Raw genomic sequence first — 8,797 nt, forward strand, 5'->3', positions numbered from 1 at the left:
TGATTTTGACGCGCCAAAAGTGTTATTAATTGTGTACACGTACGCGTGACATGATTCCTTACATGCAAAATAAAACGAATATACGTACGCGTGATTCGTTTCAAGATAATTCTATAATTACAAATAATCAAGCTAAAAAGCGGTTATAAAAGCTAAAAATGCACAATAAGTTTAAAACGTGTAATAAGTCAGATAATTAGGCCAATTTTAATAGTTTAAGCGACCGTGCTAAAACCACGGAACTCGGGAATGCCTAACACCTTCTCCCGGGTTAACAAAATTCCTTACCCGGATTTCTATGTTCGCGGACTGTAATACAAAGTCAATCTTTTCCTCGATTCGGGATTTGAACCGGTGACTTGGGACACCATAAAATTATCCCAAGTGGCGACTCTGAATTTTAATAAAAATAATCCCATTTTGATTGTCACTTTAAGTTGAAAAAAAAACTCCCTTTATATGCCCTTCCGGGACTGTAGGAAAAAAGAGGTATGACAATGAGTATACTCACTAAAAAGGTGGAAGAGTCAGGGCAGAAGCAGCAGGTACACATCGTAGATACTACCAATGGGGGCTTGTGCACATCTTGCATTAGTTAGCCAATTGGTAACCAGTGGAATGCAGAACATGATCATCACCACTATCTTGAGCCATGAACTATGTGTCTAATTATGGAGGCTAGAGATAGGGTGGTTAGAATTGGGGCTAGCAAAATCAGCAGTACATGCTAGTCTAGCCACAGTTCAACAATGGAAACATGGGAGGTATGAGACCCCCTAACAATATGACACCTTATCCAAGGCCACAGGGATATAATAATCAAAATCAGCAGCAGGGCTATCATCCACCTCAACAGCAGCATGGTGGAAGACAAGAAGATGGATTTGCTAGACTTGAGGCAATGATACATCAGGTTATTGGGTCTAATGCAAAGATTAATAAGAGAGTGGATGCACATGATGCAACAATCAAGAATATTGAAGTGCAGGTGGGCCAAATTTCTATGTCTCTGAACAATCGTCCTCATGGGACACTACCTATAGACACCCAGATAAATCCAAAAGATCAAGGCCCAAAGCAGCTGATGGCGGTGAGTCTACGTAATGGCAGAGATCTGAATGTAGAGCAAGAGAGGGCTCGAGAAACTAGACGGGCTGAGACACTTATACCAGTGCCTATTGACCTAGATGAGTCAACTAAACTGACAGAGGTGACAGTCCAGCCTACCCAGGAAGAAAATAGCATTCAGAATGAGACCGAGAAAGAAGCTGAGACAGTACATGAACCATTAGTTAATGTAGCAGCTGATAAAGATCAATCCCAAATCATTGGGAAGAAGAGACCTCCCGCACCTTTCCCTCAGAGGTTGGCTAAGTACAAAAAGGAGGAGCAATACAAGAAGTTCTTCGAAATGCTGAAACAAATCCAGGTAAACATACCATTGATTGAAGCTTTGAAGGAGATGCCTGGGTATGCAAAAATAATGAAGGACTTGATGTCCCAAAAGTTTGATTTCCAAGACTTGGCCACTGTTACTCTTACTCAGACCTGTAGTGCAGTGGTGACTAGACCAATTGCAGAAAAGCAGTCTGACCCATGGAGCTTTACAATTCTATGCACTATTGGTAATTTTGCTTTTGCTAAAGCACTGTGTGATATAGGGGCCAACATCAATCTTATGCCCTAGGCGATTTATAAGAGGCTGGGCATTGGAAGAGCTAGACCCACCTCGATGTTCTTGCAGCTGGCTGACAGGACTGTGAAATGAACCTCTGGTATCCTGGATGATGTGCTAATTTAGGTAGGGAAATTTATGTTCCCTGCAGATTTTGTGATCTTAGACTGCAAAGTGGATGAAGAGATTCCCATAATTTTGGGAAGACCATTCTTGGCCACGGGGAGAGCTCTCATTGATTGTGAAACCGGGGAGCTCAAGATGAGATTGAACGATGAGGAGATAACATTCAATGTGCAGAAATCTATGAGGCGACCAAGTGAATTCGCCAATTGCTCTCTTATTGATGCCGTGGATATAATCGTAGAGACTGATGATGAGATGCTGACCATTGAGGACCCCTTTGATGCATGTTTGATGAATTTAGATGAGGTGAATGGAGAGGAACTGGCGGAATGGGTGTTGGCATTATAGGGTAGAGGGTTCTGGGATAGAACTCTAGAATTTGAGCCCTTGCACTTGGAAAATCGAGAGACTCCTTCAGCCAAGCCATCCATCGAAGAACCACCAAAGCTGGAGTTAAAGCCATTGCCCACCCATCTCAGGTAAGAATTCCTTGGACCTAACTCCACATTACCTGTTATTATCTCATCTAGTTTGTTAGATGCGCAGATGCAACAACTCTTGCAGGTACTTAAGGAGTGCAAGACTGTCATTGGGTGGACCATGGCAGACATAAAGGAGATCAGCCCCGCCTACTGTATGCACAAAATTCTACTGGAAGAGGGACACAAACCTTCCAGGGAACACCAAAGAAGGCTGAACCCTAACATGAAGGAAGTGGTAAAGAAGGAAGTAATAAAGTGGTTAGATGCGGGAATTATCTTCACAATCTCTGACAGTAGCTGGGTTAGCCCAGTTCAATGTGTACCTAAGAAGGGTGGCATGACGGTAGTTATGAAGGATAACAATGAATTGATCTCTACAAGAACCGTCATGGGTTGGAGAATTTGCATGGATTATAGAAAGTTAAATCTAGCCACCCGGAAAGACCACTTCCCACTTCCCTTCATTGATCAAATGTTAGAGAGATTGGCAGGGAGGTCACACTTTTGTTTGTTGGATGGGTACTCAGGATACAACCAGATCTCCATTGCACCGGAGGACAGAGAGAAGACCTCTTTCACTTGCCCGTATGGCATTTATGCCCTTTGGCCTATGCAACACACCCGCCACATTCCAACGGTGCATGATGACCATCTTCACTGACATGGTAGAGGATATAATGGAGGTTTTCATAGATGACTTCTCAGTGGTGGGGAACTCATTTGATGAGTGCCTGATAAATCTGACTCGTGTGTTGAAACGGTGTATCGAGACTAACCTGGTTCTGAATTGGGAGAAGTGTCATTTTATGGTACAAGAGGGCATTATCTTGGGGCACCGGGTGTCAAGCAAAGGAATCGAGGTAGATCGTGCTAAAGTGGATGTGATAGCAAAGCTACCCCCTCCAACTTCAGTCAAAGCAATCAGGAGCTTCCTCGGACATGCCGGTTTCTACCGGAGATTCATAAAAGACTTCTCAAAAATTTCCAACCCTCTCTGTAAGTTGTTAGAAAAAGATCATCCTTTCTTGTTTTCTGATGATTGCAGGGTAGCATTCGAAAAGCTGAAAAGGAGGATAGTCTCAGCACCTATCATAGTTGCCCCTGACTGGGAGCAACCATTTGAACTCATGTGTGATGCCAGTGACTACGCAGTGGGGCCAGTGCTGGGACAGAGGAAGGACAAGCTGATGTATCCAATCTACTATGCTAGTAGAACGCTGAGTGGAGCCCAGCTAAACTATACTGTGACTGAGAAGGAGATGTTGGCTGTGGTGTTTGCGTTCGACAAGTTCAGATCATATCTAGTTAGTTCTAAGGTAATTGTATACACTGATCATACAACTATCAGGTACTTGATTGAGAAGAAGGACTCTAAGCCGCGTCTTATATGTTGGGTGTTGCTACTGTAAGAATTCGACCTTGAAATTCATGACCGTAAGGGCACAGAGAACCAAGTCGATGATCATCTATCACGACTTGAGGGAGCTGAAAATGCAGTTGAGGTTGAAGATATTCTGGAAACCTTTCCAGACGAGCAGCTATTCGCTACTAGTCTTGAGGAAGCACCATGGTATGCAAACTTTGCAAATTACCTGGCCTGCAGTATAGTTCCTTATGACCTTTTATCTGTACAAAAGAAAAAGTTTTATCGTGACTGCCACATGTATTATTGGGACGAGACTTACCTGTTTAGAATATGTGTTGACAATATGATCCAGAGGTGTATCCCTGAGATAGAACAATCTTCTGTTTTGCTGGCTTGTCATGCATCAGCTTATGGAGGACATTTTGGAAGGGTCAGGACAACTGCAAAAGTGCTTGAGGCCGGATTCTTTCGGCCAATAGTGTTTAAAGATGTGCACCAATGGGTGAAGGGCTGCAATGAATGTCGGCAGACCGAGAACATTTACCGTTACCATGAGATGCCCGTGAACCCAATTCAAGAGGTAGAAGTGTTTGATGTGTGGGAGATTGACTTCATGGGTCCCTTCGTCAGCTCTTATGGCAATACGTACATACTTGTTGTTGTGGATTACGTGTCCAAATGGGTAGAAGCTACAGCGTTTCCCACTCATGATGCAAGAGTGGTTGTGGTATTTTTGAAAAAGAACATATTCACCAGATTTGGGATACCAAGAGCGATTATCAGTGACGGAGGCACTCACTTCTGTAATAGAGCTTTCGAGAAGTTGCTTGCAAAGTATGATGTACGCCACAAGGTGGATACCTCTTATCACCCGCAAACTAGTGGGCAGGTTGAAGTGTCCAACAAAGAGATAAAGGGTGTGCTAACCAAGATTGTGAACGTCACAAGAACTGATTGGGCGAAAAAGTTAGATGATGCACTCTGGGCCTATAGAACTGCTTTTAAAACACCGATTCGTATGTCACCATATAAGTTGGTGTTCGGGAAGGCCTGCCATTTGCCAGTGGAACTCGAACATAGAGCTTGGTGGGCACTAAAATAGCTGAATCTAGACATCAAGGCTGCGGGCACAACGAGAATCACAGAATTGCATGAGCTCGACGAGTTCAGACATCTTACTTTTGAGAGCACAAGGTTGTACAAGGAAAGAATATAGAAGTTGCACGAAAAGAACATTGTGGAGCAAAATTTCAATCCCGGAGATTGGGTGTTGCTTTATAACTCACGATTAAGGCTATTTCCGGGTAAACTCAGGTCATGATGGTCTGGACCATTTCGAGTGGTCGAAGTATTCCCTTCAGGTGCTGTAGAGATTGCTACAGAGAAAGACTCTCGTACATTTAGAGTCAATGTGCAGAGATTGAAACTATATGTGGGCATGCATGAACCAAAGGAAGTGTCTGAGATCCTCCTTACTGAACCTCAGAGGTCGAGGGAGCCTTGAATGCGCTTATTTGCGTCATGCCGCGGCGTTAAATCAGGCGCTTATTGGGAGGCAACCCAATTGTTAACCTCACTAACCCATAATTGTAGTTTAGGATTGTTAGAATTTAGGAGTTGTGAGACTTGATTGGGCAAGTACAAGCATGAATTGAACATGAAATAAGTACATAATAAAGCCGGGGTGCAACCCGGAAGCTAAATGTCGAAAATAAATGGAACTCTGTGAAAATGGCCTACCGCGTTGCATGGGGCGCCGCGCCAGGCCAAACGGGGCTGAATGACAAAACGCAGGGGTCTCTGATATTTTCCACTACCGTGATGCATGGGGCGCCGCACCCTGCGGCACGACAGTGCATTTTTAAAAAAAATATATTTTTTTTAGTTTCTTTACACTCTCTGACCAGCGACCCTTCCAACCCCCAACCCATTATTCTTTGTTTTCTCTTTCACTCGGCTTCCAAACGACCAAACCCTTCCCCCTACTCCCCCAATCTCTTTTCTTCTCAAATCTCTCTCCCACACACACCTTCCATTCTTCCTCAAGGTAAGTTTCTCTACTCTCTTCTCCTTTCTTTAAGTAATTTAGTGTCATGAGTAGTGTAGTTAATTTCAACTAAACCCTAGGTAGGGTATTGATGCTAATTAATTTTTTTTCAATTTAATTGCTTACTTTGGATATGATTGGTGCTTAACTCTTTGGGTTTTCATTGTGCTTATCCTTGTGGACGATTTTTAGCATGTCTTCTGCCGCATGGACACGAGATGCCAACAAATTCCACAAAGATATGAAGAAGGCAACTTTCCAGCGGCCAGCCAGGGTTCTATTGCAGTTGATTAATGCCAAGATCACGCCGACTGGAAGTGACACTGATGTACCCCGACTGAAGGTGTGTTTGATTTATGCCTTGTTGACTCGTATGTAGTTCGACCTTGGTAAGTTCATGCTTGAGAATATGGCTAAAGTGAGACCACTTGGTGCTTGCCGTCTACATTACCCGAGTATGATCACTCGATTGTTACGTGCACACCTTGTGGATGAGGAGTACCACTATGACAGGACTATTCCAGTATCTTACCCTATTAGGCCCTTTGATGTTACGGCGGTGATCGACCCCCCTACCGCGTTGAGGAGACTCTACAACTACTATTTTCTGACTTGCGCCTTCGGGCTGATCATGGGGAGGCTGACTTGGAAGAGTTGCAGCAAGATCACCCCCTTTCTACTATCACTCAGCAGTGGTTGGGGTTGGCGAGAGGAGGACAACTACCACCCGATGAAGATGTGAACTCCATTTCCTCAGATGATGAGGAGTATTTGCGCACCTTCGAGGGTGCTGATGATTAGGCCTTGGGCCTCAGGGAGTCCCCTTTTCACTCTTGATTTTCCTGCTTTGCATTGGGGACAATGCAATCTCTTAAGTGTGGGGTGGGGTGCTCATATTTGATTGTATTTGTACTTTCCTTTGTTTGTTTCTTGCTTTCTTAGACAATTGGTTTGTAAACTATAATTCTGAATTCCATCGGGCCTGTAATAGTTAGTAATTAAGTATGTAGTTCGACTCTTCCCGACGATGGATATCGTCGACTGATTTCTTGAGGGAGATGAGTCGAGAAGAAAAGAAAGAAAAAATCATATATGTGAAAATCCAAAAATATGTCTTTTATTTTAGTTTTTTTTCTTTTAGGTAGTGTAACAATTCCCCTTTGGTTTTTCTTTATGCCGCGGTTCTTTTCCAAGGTTTTGCTTGAATCGGGTGTGGTTAAATTTTATTTTTTATTTTTAGGAATTAAGAATCTTTAGTTAGGAAGCTAAGTTGAAGGAGCAATTTTCCTTAATTGCATATGCCTTGAGAGTGGTAAAGGCCTTAGTTGTGACACCTAGGCTCAATTCTTGACTCTTGAATAAATTCCTTAAATTGTATGATTTTAACTTTGCTTAACTGTTTTGACTAGAGTGTCTTGATGAAATCAATCCTGAGTGAGTTATGTGCCATGTGTGTGTGTGAGGTTTTGTGTTATTCAGTGCATTGCATTTGATGTCTAGAACTTGCCCTGTGTGTTTGCAAAGCGAAATAGTAGTTTTGTTCAGTCTTGGAAGTGATATAGGCATTTCTTTGTTGAGCCATATATACATATTTTACCCGCCTAATTGTTATGTATCGTAGTTAACCCTTTTGAGCCTGTAATCTTGTTTCTTTGGTAACCACAGTACAAGCCTTACCCATTTGTTTGAATTAACCATCTTTTTGAACCTTTTCACCTCTCATGAGCACTTGAATTGTTATGAACTTTGTAAAAGTTAAAGTGTGGGGTAGTTGGTTTGGGTTTTGAGTGGAACTAATGAAATAAGGAGAAAGGTGCACTATTTTAAAAAAAAAGAAAGTAAGAGCCACTTGAATTGAAAAAGAAAGAAAAGAAAAAGAAAAAAATGATATATATATATATATATTCTTTGATAGTGGTGGCTCCGGACGTAATTGTGCTTAAAGATATAGGGAGTTAATCTAGATTGATGTGAAGGTGGAGTTTTGGTTTGACGTAAGTGGGGTTTGAAGGTTAAAGTATATGTATTAAAGTGCTTAGGGAGGTGTAGTCACTCTTATACCTAAATGTATCCTACCCGTCCCGCAGCCTACATTACAACCAATTAAAGTCCTACTTAATCTTAAACTGAATGAACTCAATTAGTAGAGTAGTACACTACGTGCAAGCCTATGGTGCATCTTTTGTGGCATATGAATGTTATTTCTGAGAGTGAGTGAATTCTTTCTATCTTGAGTTCCTAAATATTCTTAAATTTTATTGTGTGAGACTTCTCTCGTTTGTTGTGTGAGGGCACTTGATTCAGGAAGGAGAGGTAATATCATTGACCTCTATGTTAGAGTAAGTGAGCGAGTGACTAATGCATGATACTTTTGAGTCGAATCTTGAGGGTGAGATGTTATGATAAGGTGCTCAATCAACTTTAATTATTCTTGGCATGGTGTATTAGGGAGGTTGTTTGATGAACGGTTGTCCCTATGTGCAGTGTAGTTCAAATGCTCGAGGACGAGCAATTGTCTAAGTGTGAGGTGCTGATGTTAGGCTAGAAATTCGTGTTTTAGCCGTGGTATTACATTCCAATGATTGCATTTTTATGTGCGTTAGAGCTCAAATGATAGTGAATTACACTTAGTACGTGTTTTATGCCTGGCAGGAAGCGATCCGGAGCTCAAAAGTTAATTTGGAGCTAAATTGATCGATTTGGAGCTTTGAAGTCTGAGTAAAAGCTCAATGCATTAAGTCAGGATCGTGTTTGGAGGTCGTGTACCAAGTCTGGATGTTAAAAGAGGACGAAAAAGTTCACTCTGAGAAAATTGCACTGTTGCGCCACATGGGGCGCCGCAGCAGTGTAAAGTTGAGCTTGAATCGAAAATATGAGGCTGCAGATAAAATGCACTACCGCGTCGCATGGTGCAGCACAGCCTGCGGCGCGGCTGTGCAAATTCTACAGAGCTAGTCCTAGTTCCCGCAGGAAAGGTTTTTTCCGTCTGGGCCCGACCCTACTTGGTGTTAATACATGTAAAAATTCCATTTTGAAGACTTTGGACATATCTTAGACCTAGGGAGGCTATTGCGGAAGGGAGAAAATGTTTGGAGCAATTT

The sequence above is a fragment of the Nicotiana tabacum genome, chromosome 11 (assembly GCF_000715075.1).
Source record: "Nicotiana tabacum cultivar K326 chromosome 11, ASM71507v2, whole genome shotgun sequence".
Classification (NCBI taxonomy): Eukaryota; Viridiplantae; Streptophyta; class Magnoliopsida; order Solanales; family Solanaceae; genus Nicotiana; species Nicotiana tabacum.